Raw genomic sequence first — 11,345 nt, forward strand, 5'->3', positions numbered from 1 at the left:
CTGAAAAATGGCAAGAGCATTGCTTAAGCCGAACGGCATAACAAGATACTCGTAGTGCCCCAGTGGCATGTTGAAAGCCTTCTTCCAATCATCTCCATCTTTAATTCGGACTAGGTGATAAGCGTTTCTAAGGTCCAATTTATTAAAAATCCGGGCTTCTTGAATAGAATCAAAGACTGATGAAATGAGTGGTAAAGAGTATTTGTCCTTTATGGAAATTTGATTCAATTCACGAAAGTCGATGCAGGGGCGGAGGGTTTTATCTTTTTTCTCTACAAAAAAGAAACCGGCCCCAACAGGAGAAGAGGATGATCTGATGTGTCCCAATGAAAGGGCTTCTTGACCATTATTCTCCATGGCCAGTTTTTCAAGGCCAGATAAATTGAATAAACGACCTTTGGGCAGAGTGGCAGCAGGTAACAAATTAATCGCGCAGTCATAGGGACGGTGGGGTGGAAGTGCGCTAGCTTTGACTTTACAAAAAACAGTTTTCAGGTCATGATAACACTATGGGACTTTGGAAAGGTCAATTTCACTAGAGTCTTCTCGGGCTGAGGCAGATACAGCAGAAACGGCTCGCTGAAGACAATTAGCTAGGCAGTAGGGGCTCCAGTTGTTTTTTAGTGCTAAGCACCCAGTTGAACTGTGGATTATGTTGTATTAACCAAGAGTACCCCAAAACAATGGGAGTATGGGTAGATTGCGTGATGAGGAGTTGAATGGTTTCTCTGTGGTTACCTGATGAGATGAGTAATAGTGGCTTGGTGCGATGGGTTATACGGGAGAGGTGTTGGCCGCCCAGGCCCGAAGCTTCAATGGGATCATCCAGAGGTTCTGTGGGTATGGATAGCTGGTTAACCAATTGTTGATCTATGAGACTCTGCTCGGCACCGGAATCAACTAGAGCACATAAATAAAAAACTTGGGTTGTAAACAGAGTTTAACAGGTATAAACAAAAAATCAGCGTTAGTGTTCTTACTGGTTTGATCCCCCCGCGACCTGACTTTTAGCGGGGGGTCCTGGAGTTTAAACGTGCGTGGACTAGATGGTATGAGGTGCCGTGTAGGACATTATTCAGAATTAGCATTCACATACACATGTGAAATCTCTCACACACACTAGTGAAATGCTTGTATACATACAACTGAAAATGTATTCATTCACATACACATGTGAAATCTCTCACATACACATGTGAAATCTCTCACATACACATGTGAAATGCTCTCACACACACTACTGAAAATGCTCTCACATACACATGTGAAATGCTCTCACACACACTACTGAAAATGCTCTCACACACACTACTGAAAATGCTCTCACACACACTACTGAAAATGCTCTCACATACACATGTGAAATGCTCTCACACACACTACTGAAAATGCTCTCACATACACTAATGAAAATGCTCTCACACACACTACTGAAAATGCTCTCACATACACATGTGAAAATGCTCTCACATACACATGTGAAATGCTCTCACACACACTACTGAAAATGCTCTCACATACACATGTGAAAATGCTCTCACATACACATGTGAAAATGCTCTCACACACACTATCCAAAATCCTCTCACATACACGTGAAAATTTCAATAGAAACGGAAGGCATTTCAGTAGAAACGTTTTTTTTTTTTACTTTATTGTTAGAAACGAAGTTGCTCGACTGAAGGCATTTCAGTGGAAATGAACCTGTGTCCGAATTCCTGCCCTGATCCCTAACTACTAAAACCCTATATAGTGCAGAACTATATAGTTCTATATAGTTCTCTGAATTTAAAAGCAATTCAGACACCCGTGCTCAGTACTTTTTTCTTTTGGGTGTTGTTCATAACGCGTTTGACACGAAAACAAAGTGGCGCATTACCGCCACCACCTGGTCTGGAGGCGAACTACTCCTATTTAACGCGGAGAATGACACTTATTTGTCAGAGTAAAAACATAATAAATATGAACATTTTACAAAGACTATTTATGAATCTGCTGTGTTCTGATCATGGAAAACGTGACTGATTTATAAATAATTAAATTACAAACACTTTGGTGTTGATTTAATGTATTTGTTCATAAATAAACCCCCAAGTTATTTTTTCATGCCAATATTTATTTTGTTTTTGTGCTGCTGAACGATTAACGGGCTCTTGCAAGGAGGCATTTTTTTCTGTAGTTTTCTTAGACCTTACTGAAAATGGCTTTGAAAATGAATCTGTCCGTGTTCCTGGCAATAATTCAACCGTTTTTCGTGAGATCAAACTGAAAACGAGCAGATATGCAGCATCACAGGACGGCAAGGACAAGCAGACATCTCAGAAGATTTCCTCTGGATGCCCTGACCAGACAGAATAACTTGTGAGTTAAACTTAAAGCTTTTTTTTTAGTTAAACCTAAACTTTAACTTAAACTTTGTTACTAATAATGCTCATGTTACGGTTTCTGTTTCTTTGCCATGGTGCCTTGTTTCCTTTTTGTTCTGTGATGTTTTGAGTTTAACTTCCTGTTTTATTTTGTAGTGTTTCCTGGTTTGTTGTAGTTTTGAGTTTTACTTTGGTCCCCATCCTTCCTGAGGGTTTCCACCTGTGTCTCGTTTGTCTGTATGTATTTAAGTCTTGTCATTCCCTTCCTCCTGTGCTGGTCCATAATATGTAAGTCTGCTCTCCCTGTTTCGAGTTTCGAGTGTTTAGTGTTTCAAGTTTCTAGCCTGCCGTATGCAGTGGTTTTTGGTTTTGTGTCTTTAGTTTTGTTTATTAAAGCCCCCGTTCCTCTGCAACCTCCTGCCTCCTCTCCTCCTCTCCTTCTCTGCACCTGGGTACTCCCTCACCCGCTCCCCGTGACAGCTCAAGGTTACACAGTCTGCTGGGTAAGAGTTTAACATTCTTTTTCAAGTGAGTTGTGTAGTCCAAAAACACTTGTGAGTTCACAGTTTAGAATTTTTTATTCAGAGTCAAACCATATCACTTGTTTTAAACAAAAACAAAACAAAAACTTTCATTTTTAAAAGTTTAAATGAAAATCCAAAAACCCAGCCAAATAAAAACCACGAGATTTTCCAGAATTAATAAATACTTCATAATCTAAAATGTAAGACATCAAAATAAATAGAAACATTAAAAAAATGTGATTTAATTTCCTCAATGAAATAATTAATGTTGCATTTTCCAGGGTCTTCCACGTCTCTACTGCTTTACCAACACAAAGGTGTCTGTCCTGGCCCTTTACGCTGACGGTCAGTCCGACACAAGACTGGATTTTCGGTTGACCCGCAGGACCATCGAGCATCTGGGTCGATGGTCCTGAAGCATCAGCTTCGGGTTCCTCACACTCTGGGGGGTCACAGGAGACTGACGTCCTGGTGTTTCTTTTCTGGCTGGCGTGTGGCACATCTTACAGTGTGGTAGCCAGAGTCTTTGACATGACACGGTCCACCGTGAGCGATGTTGTCCACAGGACGGCAGACCGCATCCTCCAGCTGATGAGCAGGGTCACCCAGCTTCCCAGTGGGAATGAACTACCATAAGTCGCCTCTGGATTTTAGCAGCTCGCTTGGTCTTTCTCCTTCCAAAGGGTCACAAGGAGCATTGATGGCTGCCACATAAGAATAAAGGCCCTAAAAGAAAATGCAGCTTGTTATTTTAACAGGAAGCTTTTTTATTCCATTAAAATGCATGCTGAATGTGACTCTAATGCCAAATTTATAGATATTTTTGTTGAGAATCCAGGATCAATCCATGATTCACGGGTTCTACGTAAAAGCCCAATTTATGTAAATCAAACAAACCCACCTGAAGGATCCTTTTGGGTGATGGTGGGTATCCCTGCATTGCACATCCCATCATGCTGCTGACACCCTACAGGGAACCCATGAGGAATGCCATTGAGGCAGTTACAACCAGAACCACTCCAGAACACGCTCTGTTGTGAAGAGAGCATTTGGCATGATAAAGATGAGGAGGAGAGCAATATTTCTGGGGGCACTGGAAGTAAAACCAACGTTTGCAATGAAAATCATTGCCTGCAGTTCAATTCTGCACATTCTGTGCATCAGCAAAGGCGACTGCTTAGCCACAGATGTTGAGCCACAGCAGGACAACACCAGGAACATGCAGGACGAGCAGAGTCACGTCCGTCTGCAAGGACAAATCTTTGCTTTCCTTTCAGCTCCAACTGTGACACACATGACTCTAGAAGACCAGGATTATTGTTAACATGTATAAAAATAAATATTAACATATAAAACGAAATTCTAAATATGTACATCTGATATTTATATGAAAATCCTTTTGAGATTGTTAAAAACAGCTCAGATTTAAATAATACATGTAAATTATTCATTTTTGTTCATACATTTATTAAACAAATTGGAAAAACAATGGCTGCATTACATTTTAGAACAATAATTTCAACTCAAGTAAACTTAACAGACTCTCCTGTCGCTGTTCCTCCCTTCTAGCCCTTTCCTCCTCTCTCTTCTGGCTCTTTGACATAAACCTTTAACCCAGTACGACAACGATTAACCGTTTATTAAAATGAAGTCAAATCTGATCATGTGTCTCTACCCATCTGGCACGAGCTAGCTTGAAAACAAACAGGCTATCTTTCTCCATCCGCAAATGGATCGGATTTTCCTCATCCTCGTCTGTCCCTACATATATGAACACATTTAAAACATGTGTTAATAACTTGTGACTACGGTTAGAAGTCACTGCTTTTTGATGTAATATCTAGCGTTTGTTTTTAGCCTTCGGCGCTAATTCGCGTTAGCGTTAGCTTTAGCATTACTGAAATTGATGAGCTTCAAAACAATCTAGGTTGTTGATTGAGGAATATAACATAATAAACACATCATCTTAAGTATTTACAAATATATTTTACAACAGATACTGGATATTTTTTAATATACTTACACGTTTCGGTGGTTTTCCTTGCGCAACCGGCTGCCATTTTCGAATGATTCAGACGAATGATTATCTCGCGATAATCAGCCAACTTCCGTTTCTACTGAAATGCCTTCCGTTTCTGTCAAATTTCAGTAGTGTGTGTGAGAGGATTTCAGTAGTGTGTGTGAGAGGATATCAGTAGTGTGTGTGAGAGGATTTCAGTAGTGTGTGTGAGAGGATTTCAGTAGTGTGTGTGAGAGGATTTCAGTAGTGTGTGTGAGAGGATTTCAGTAGTGTGTGTGAGAGCATTTTCAGTAGTGTGTGTGAGAGCATTTCACATGTGTATGTGAGAGCATTTTCAGTAGTGTGTGTGAGAGCATTTCACATGTGTATGTGAGAGATTTCACATGTGTATGTGAATGAATACATTTTCAGTTGTATGTATACAAGCATTTCACTAGTGTGTGTGAGAGATTTCACATGTGTATGTGAATGCTAATTCTGAATAATGTCCTACACGGCACCTCATAAGATGGCCTTTGTTTCCACAGTAGAAGCAGGAACCTTCCTCTCGATGCTTGCGGCGTTCCTCTTCTGTAAGCTTGGAATGGCCTATTTGCATAGGATCTTCAGGAGATTTTTTCATTATAGTGGTTTCAGTACGAAGAGATGAGTCAGGCGTAGGAATCATGAATGAGTTGTAGTTAGTATTGCGAGGGGTTAGAGTCCTTTCCTGTTGGCGTTGGCGTAAAAGAAGATCTGAAGAGAAGAGTGCCGCTGTAACTAACTCCTCAAAGGTACGCGCTTCAGGCTGTGAGCAGAGGTGATCTTTGATTTTCTCATTTAATGACTGGTAAAAAATGCCTTTAAGGGCGAGATCGGGCCAACCTGCTTCGATAGCTAGGATTTGAAAATCAATCACGTCGTCACTGACCGACTCATTGTGTTGCTTTAAACTTAGCGGCCGTCGGGTGGCTTCCTCCTCCTTACGTGGTTGATGGAAAATAAGCCGGTACTCGTTAATGAAACGAACAAATGAAAGATGAGAAATAGGGTTAGATGAAGCAAAAGCTTGAGCCCAATGGAGTGCTTTATTTCTTAGGGAATTAATTATCAGCATAATTTTACTATGATCGGTTTGATAGTACCGGGGTGTTTGTTGAAAAATTAACTGACATTGCAGCAAAAATCCTCTGCAACTCATGATTCTCCACAGAGCCCACATCTCCCCCTATCAGCGGCAGAAATTTAAACCTGGCTCCTCCTCCTTGTGCTTGAAGTGCAAAACTGAGCTCGGTACCCTAACACATTGCTTTTGGTCGTGCTCAAAAGTTCAGCAGTTCTGGCATGTTATTGGTCTGGAAATGAATAAAGTTCTATCGGCTAACTAAAATCCCTTGTTCTTGCTGCTGGGCTTACCTGACCCTGTTATCAGTGATAAGTACAATAAGAAACTTTACAGAATGCTCACTTTTTGTGCTAGAAAGTGTATCCTCATAAACTGGATCTCTGATAAAATCCCCTCCAAAGCACAATGGCAAAAAACTGTTTTTAGTTACATGTCTCTCGACTACTTAACTTGTCAGCTACATCATAAAAATGTTTTTGGAAAGATATGGGAACCTTTCTTGTTGTATGTTGGACTAGACATTTCCACAATTATTAAAAGAGCATTTGTATTTTGACCTCAAACATGTTTGTACAATACCGGCTCTACTGTTGTTTGATCTTTCTTTTTGTTGTATGGTTTGGTTATGACTCCAGCACATATAATTTCTGTATCCGTGGGCCTGTTCTGTTTTGTTTTGTTTTGTCCTGTTCTGTTAATATGTTGAAAAATAATAAATATATAATTTAAAAAAAAAAATCCTCCGCAGGCTCCGACGTCACCAAGGAATGGTTCCGGTTGCAGTCGGAAGTTTTCTGAAGCGGCGGAGGACCCGGAAGCGGAAATGTCAGAGCTGTTGGTGGATGTATGGGGGGTAGCAACTGCGGTGTGAGAAAATTGTCCGGCTAATTCATGAAATTTTTGGGTCATACCGTCCAGGCGATGAAAAAGGTCCTGTTGAGCGGCAGCCATTTGGGAAAGGGCATCTGCTTGGCGTCCGAGCATAATTCCCTGCTGGGTAACGGCGAGTGTACAGTAAGTCCTTCCGGGTCAGCTGGGTCAGGAGTATGGCCAGTTCATTCTGTCATGGCTAGCGGAGAAAAACAGACCCAGACGCTGGAACCCGGAAGAAAACACAGGTGAGTTTGGAGGTAAGTAGAAGAGTTTTAATTTTTAGTTCTTGGTTTTGTGGCAGGCGAAGCCGTTACATCGAACCCACGAGGAGGATGGATAGTTTCTGCAGCCCATAGCGTGGTGGATATAACCTTGAATCGGCAGAGGCTCGTGGCAAGACCGGAGGAACACTGAGGCTTGGTTCTGGAAACGAAGATGACTCAGGCGACCACTCGTAGTATTGGAATCCTGAGGACAGATGGAGAGCAAGACTTAGTCAAGAGCTTAACAACTGTGAACTGCTGAACGAGAACGAAGTGACCATACTATGCACCATAGAGGAGCAACGAACTGGCGATGAATACTGGTCCTGGATCTCCTTTTGAAGGCAGGCGGGTGATGAGGTGAGTGGACGCAGCTGTATAGAATCAGGAGCCAAGCAGAGAGGGGAGGGGGAGGAGAAGTGATAGAGGCACCATGACACATAAGGCGGAAATGCTGCTACGTAGTCCTGGGAAGCTGTGTACAATCATCAGGGGAGCACAAACGTCACAAAGCCATCTCCCCTGCTGCTAACACAAAGCTGCTTCTAGATACATCTGTGTCTGTTAGCAGCCGGACAAACTGAGATAGCACTGACGTTATCGCCCCGCCTCCCCTCTGTAAATGCTAAGTGGAATTGAAATATTCGCAGGGTGGATGTGAAAATGAAAATGCAATCACTTCTTTGCATTTTCGTTTTAATTATGACACAGAATAAGCGGTTTTTAAGTAGAAAATGAAAAGCATTTTGAAGTATTGATTTTTCATTTTAATTTTGAGTCATTTGATGCAGTTACATTTTCAAAAATACAAAATAAAAAATGAAAAAGCATTCCTGTTAATTCATTTTAATTGTCAAATTAGACATTTCTAAATTAATTTTGCTACACATTTTTTTTTTGCTACACATTTACCAGAGAACTTTTAGAAAATGAAATGTCAAATACAATTTTCTTTATCATCTTAATTAGGTGACAGAATAAGCAGTGTTGAAGAAATAACGAAAATGAAAAAGCATTTTGGTGGATTGCTATTTCATCTTAATTTTTAGTCAACAAATGCAGCTTCATTTTGAAAATGAAAAAGCATTTCTGGTTTTGACTTTTATTTTTAATTATGCTACAGAAATTCTTCCATATTTTGTCCTTTGGATGAACCAGTTTTTGTCTGAGAGTATTAACTGGTTTGAGATGAACTGGGATGTTATGTTATGTGAAAATCCTTTTTAGTTTTTCAGACAGGCCTGACGTACAAGGAATTGAAATACTTATTGTCATGACTAACAAGACAAAACAGACCCAGACGCTGGAACCTGGAAGGAGACACAGGTGAGTTCTGAGGTGAGTAAGAAATAGTAGAATCCGAGGAGGACCCACAACGAGGATAGATGGTAATCTGTGACTCGTGGCATCACTGGCGGAAATGCAGAGGTTTGGATCCGGGAACGTAGATGACTCAGGCAACCACTCGTGGTAATGGAATCCTGAGAACAAGGTAGAGAGCGAGACTCTGGCAAAGGCTTAGTAACTATGGCTATGAACGTGACGACCATACTATACACCATCAGGGGCAACGAACTGGCAATGAATTATGGAACTGGATCTCCTTTTGAAGGCAGGCAGGTGATGAGGTGAGTGGTCGCAGCCGTGTCTAATAAGGAGCCAAGCAGAGAGGGGAGGGGGAGGAGAGCTGACAGAGGCACCATGACACTTATGTTTCAAAAAAATATAAGTATTTATAAGTAAGCTTAAAAAAAACTCTCACAGAAAACTTTGAGCGGTTGTTCATCTTACGGTCAGGAAAAAGTTGCGTTCCGCAAAATGAGGAGAAAACCGGTTATACCACAAATTCACTAGGGAGGGGTCAAAACCCCAAACTCACATTAAAATACATTATTTCAGTCTTATAAAAATACATTCTAAAACACTTAGGTATTCCTCCTCTGCCTAAAAAATCTAAAATGTTTTTTTTTTTAGATTTCTTTTAGACATTCTTTTTAGACTACAGACTTGGACACCTGGACATGTCTGATAATGTGCACATCCAATCATTTACTGTCATGTTTCTGTGCGCTGACACTCTCAAGTCACAGATCTTAATACATGTTAATAAGAAGCATTCATAAATCCTGAGACACAAACTGCTGCAGTTTACCTGACAGGATTCAGGTACTGAAGGAACTTGGATCTGTCTCTAAACACCCATCTAGAAATCACGTTTAACGCTGCATGACTGTTTAATGAGATCAAACAAATGTGCCTCCATGACGGGACTGCATTTCCACACCCGTTTCTCACTTGACCAAGGTGTTTCACCGTTTCTTCACAGCTGCAGCTTCAGACAGAATCCTCTCACAGACATTTGAGAAGATTTGTAAACCTAGTTGGTGTTGATATTTCTGTGGGCGCTCTGTCACCACATCCGCTAAATATTCCAAGATAAACATTTGAGATAACTTTTTATCCTTTTGTCCTGTCCCTTTCATTGTTTACCTGCTACCTGCTTCAGACGAAATAATAAACAAAGAATTTAAACCTTCATTATCCGTTTGCAGCATTTTTGATTTAATATGGAAATGACAAGTAAATGGATTATTATGGTATATTGTTGTTTGGATGATAAAATCCAGCATCGCTTTATTTAAATAATCGTTCAGTTCAAATGATTGACAAATGTTGCACCCTCGAAAACAGACAGGACTTCGTCTTCTTTTTGGCAACTTTATTCACCCTGGACTTTGTATATTTTTATATTTAGTGCTCTCTTCTGAGGCAGCCAGAGCAAGAGCAGGTATGGACCCAGAGCTCCATACATGTTTGTTGTAATTTTGCTGCCCTCTTTTAGTACTTTTCTTCATGTGTGCCTTGGTAATAGCATAGGCTTCTTGCATAGTCTCTCGCCATTTCTCTGCATAGCCGGAATGTGTTTGGGTCCCCTTCTTCTCCCTTTTTGGAAACAAAAGGTCCACTGGCAATGTTGGTTCACGCGCAAAGACAAGGAAGAAACGAGAAAAGCCTGTAGCTTCATGCACTGTGGAGTCTTAGGCATGGACAACTTTGCTGAGATGTTCTTTCCACCTAGATTTCTGTGTCTCTTCTAGTGTGCGCAGCATACCAAGCAGTGTTCTGTTGAAGCGCTCTGCAGGATTTGCTTGGGGATGGTAAGGGGAGGTGTGAGATGGGCGGATACCACAGTAGCCTTGCAGCTTTTGGAAAAGGTGATTTTTAAATTCTTTTCCTTGATCATGGTGGATCTTTGATGGGAATCCAAATCTCATGATGAAATCATCAAAGAGCTTTTTAGCTGCTGTCCTCCCAGACTTATCTCTAGTTGAATATGCTTGGGCATATTTTGTGAAGTGATCCACAACAACAAGAATGTATTCTTCACCTCCCTTACTTTTTTCCAGGTGTAAGTAGTCGATGGAAATCATTTCAAATGGTGGATTGGTCTCAATGCTTTGGATTGGTGTTCAAATTATGCGGTTGGGTCTCTTTCTTTTTACGCAGCGGCACACTTGGGTAACATGGTGTTCAATCTCTTGTCTCATCTTGGGCCAGTAGAAACGTTCTCTGGCGGGTGCAATCATCCTGTCTGCACCTAAATGACCCATCTCCTCATGCAGGTGTTGATAAATGGTGGGTTTACGGGACTCTGGCACAACCAGCTGTGTTCTCGTTGCTGTTTCCCTTCTGAGGATTCCATCTTCATCAATTTGCAGAAGGGCCACTCTCTTAAGAGTTGTCTAACATCTTGGGTCTCTGTCATTTTGTCTTTATATTTTAAGATGGACTGTGTTCTTTTGAGGCTCAAAACTCTTCTCACTGTTAGGTCTGCATTTTGGGCTGCTTTCAAGTCTTTTCAAGTTGTTTTATCGTGTTGTACTGTGAAGCACTTTGTGATTTTTATCTGGAAAGGTGCTATACAAATAAAGTTTATTATTATTATTATTATTATTATTATTATTTTGCTGAAATAGGCTGGATAGACCCAGACATGTCGCTTTCCTCTGGTAGCGCATCTGTATTGCAGGTGACAGCCGAAATCCAGTCCACTTCACCTGTTCGTCTTGCTTCCAACACTTTACCAATGGATTCAATGACTGACGTCCTGTTGACACTCAATTGTGCAGCCTTGGATAATTTTCTCAATAGGCTTTGGTCTGCGAGACAAAAAGTCAGCATCTCCATTAGCTG

General features: G+C 40.9%; 1 long non-coding RNA gene across 1 annotated transcript; it reads right to left on the reverse strand.

Annotated features, from left to right (window-relative positions):
- Positions 1-2,509: 2,509 nt before the first annotated feature.
- Positions 2,510-5,027, reverse strand: LOC144995502 (uncharacterized). Its single transcript, XR_013659058.1, has 3 exons — positions 4,914-5,027; positions 3,792-4,190; positions 2,510-3,616 (listed from the first exon to the last, which is right to left on the reverse strand). It is a non-coding gene; the product is annotated as an uncharacterized LOC144995502 (long non-coding RNA).
- Positions 5,028-11,345: the final 6,318 nt, after the last annotated feature.

This window comes from Oryzias latipes, chromosome 11 (genome assembly GCF_053564925.1).
Source record: "Oryzias latipes strain Hd-rR chromosome 11, Olatipes_Hd-rR_3.1".
NCBI lineage: Eukaryota > Metazoa > Chordata > Actinopteri > Beloniformes > Adrianichthyidae > Oryzias > Oryzias latipes.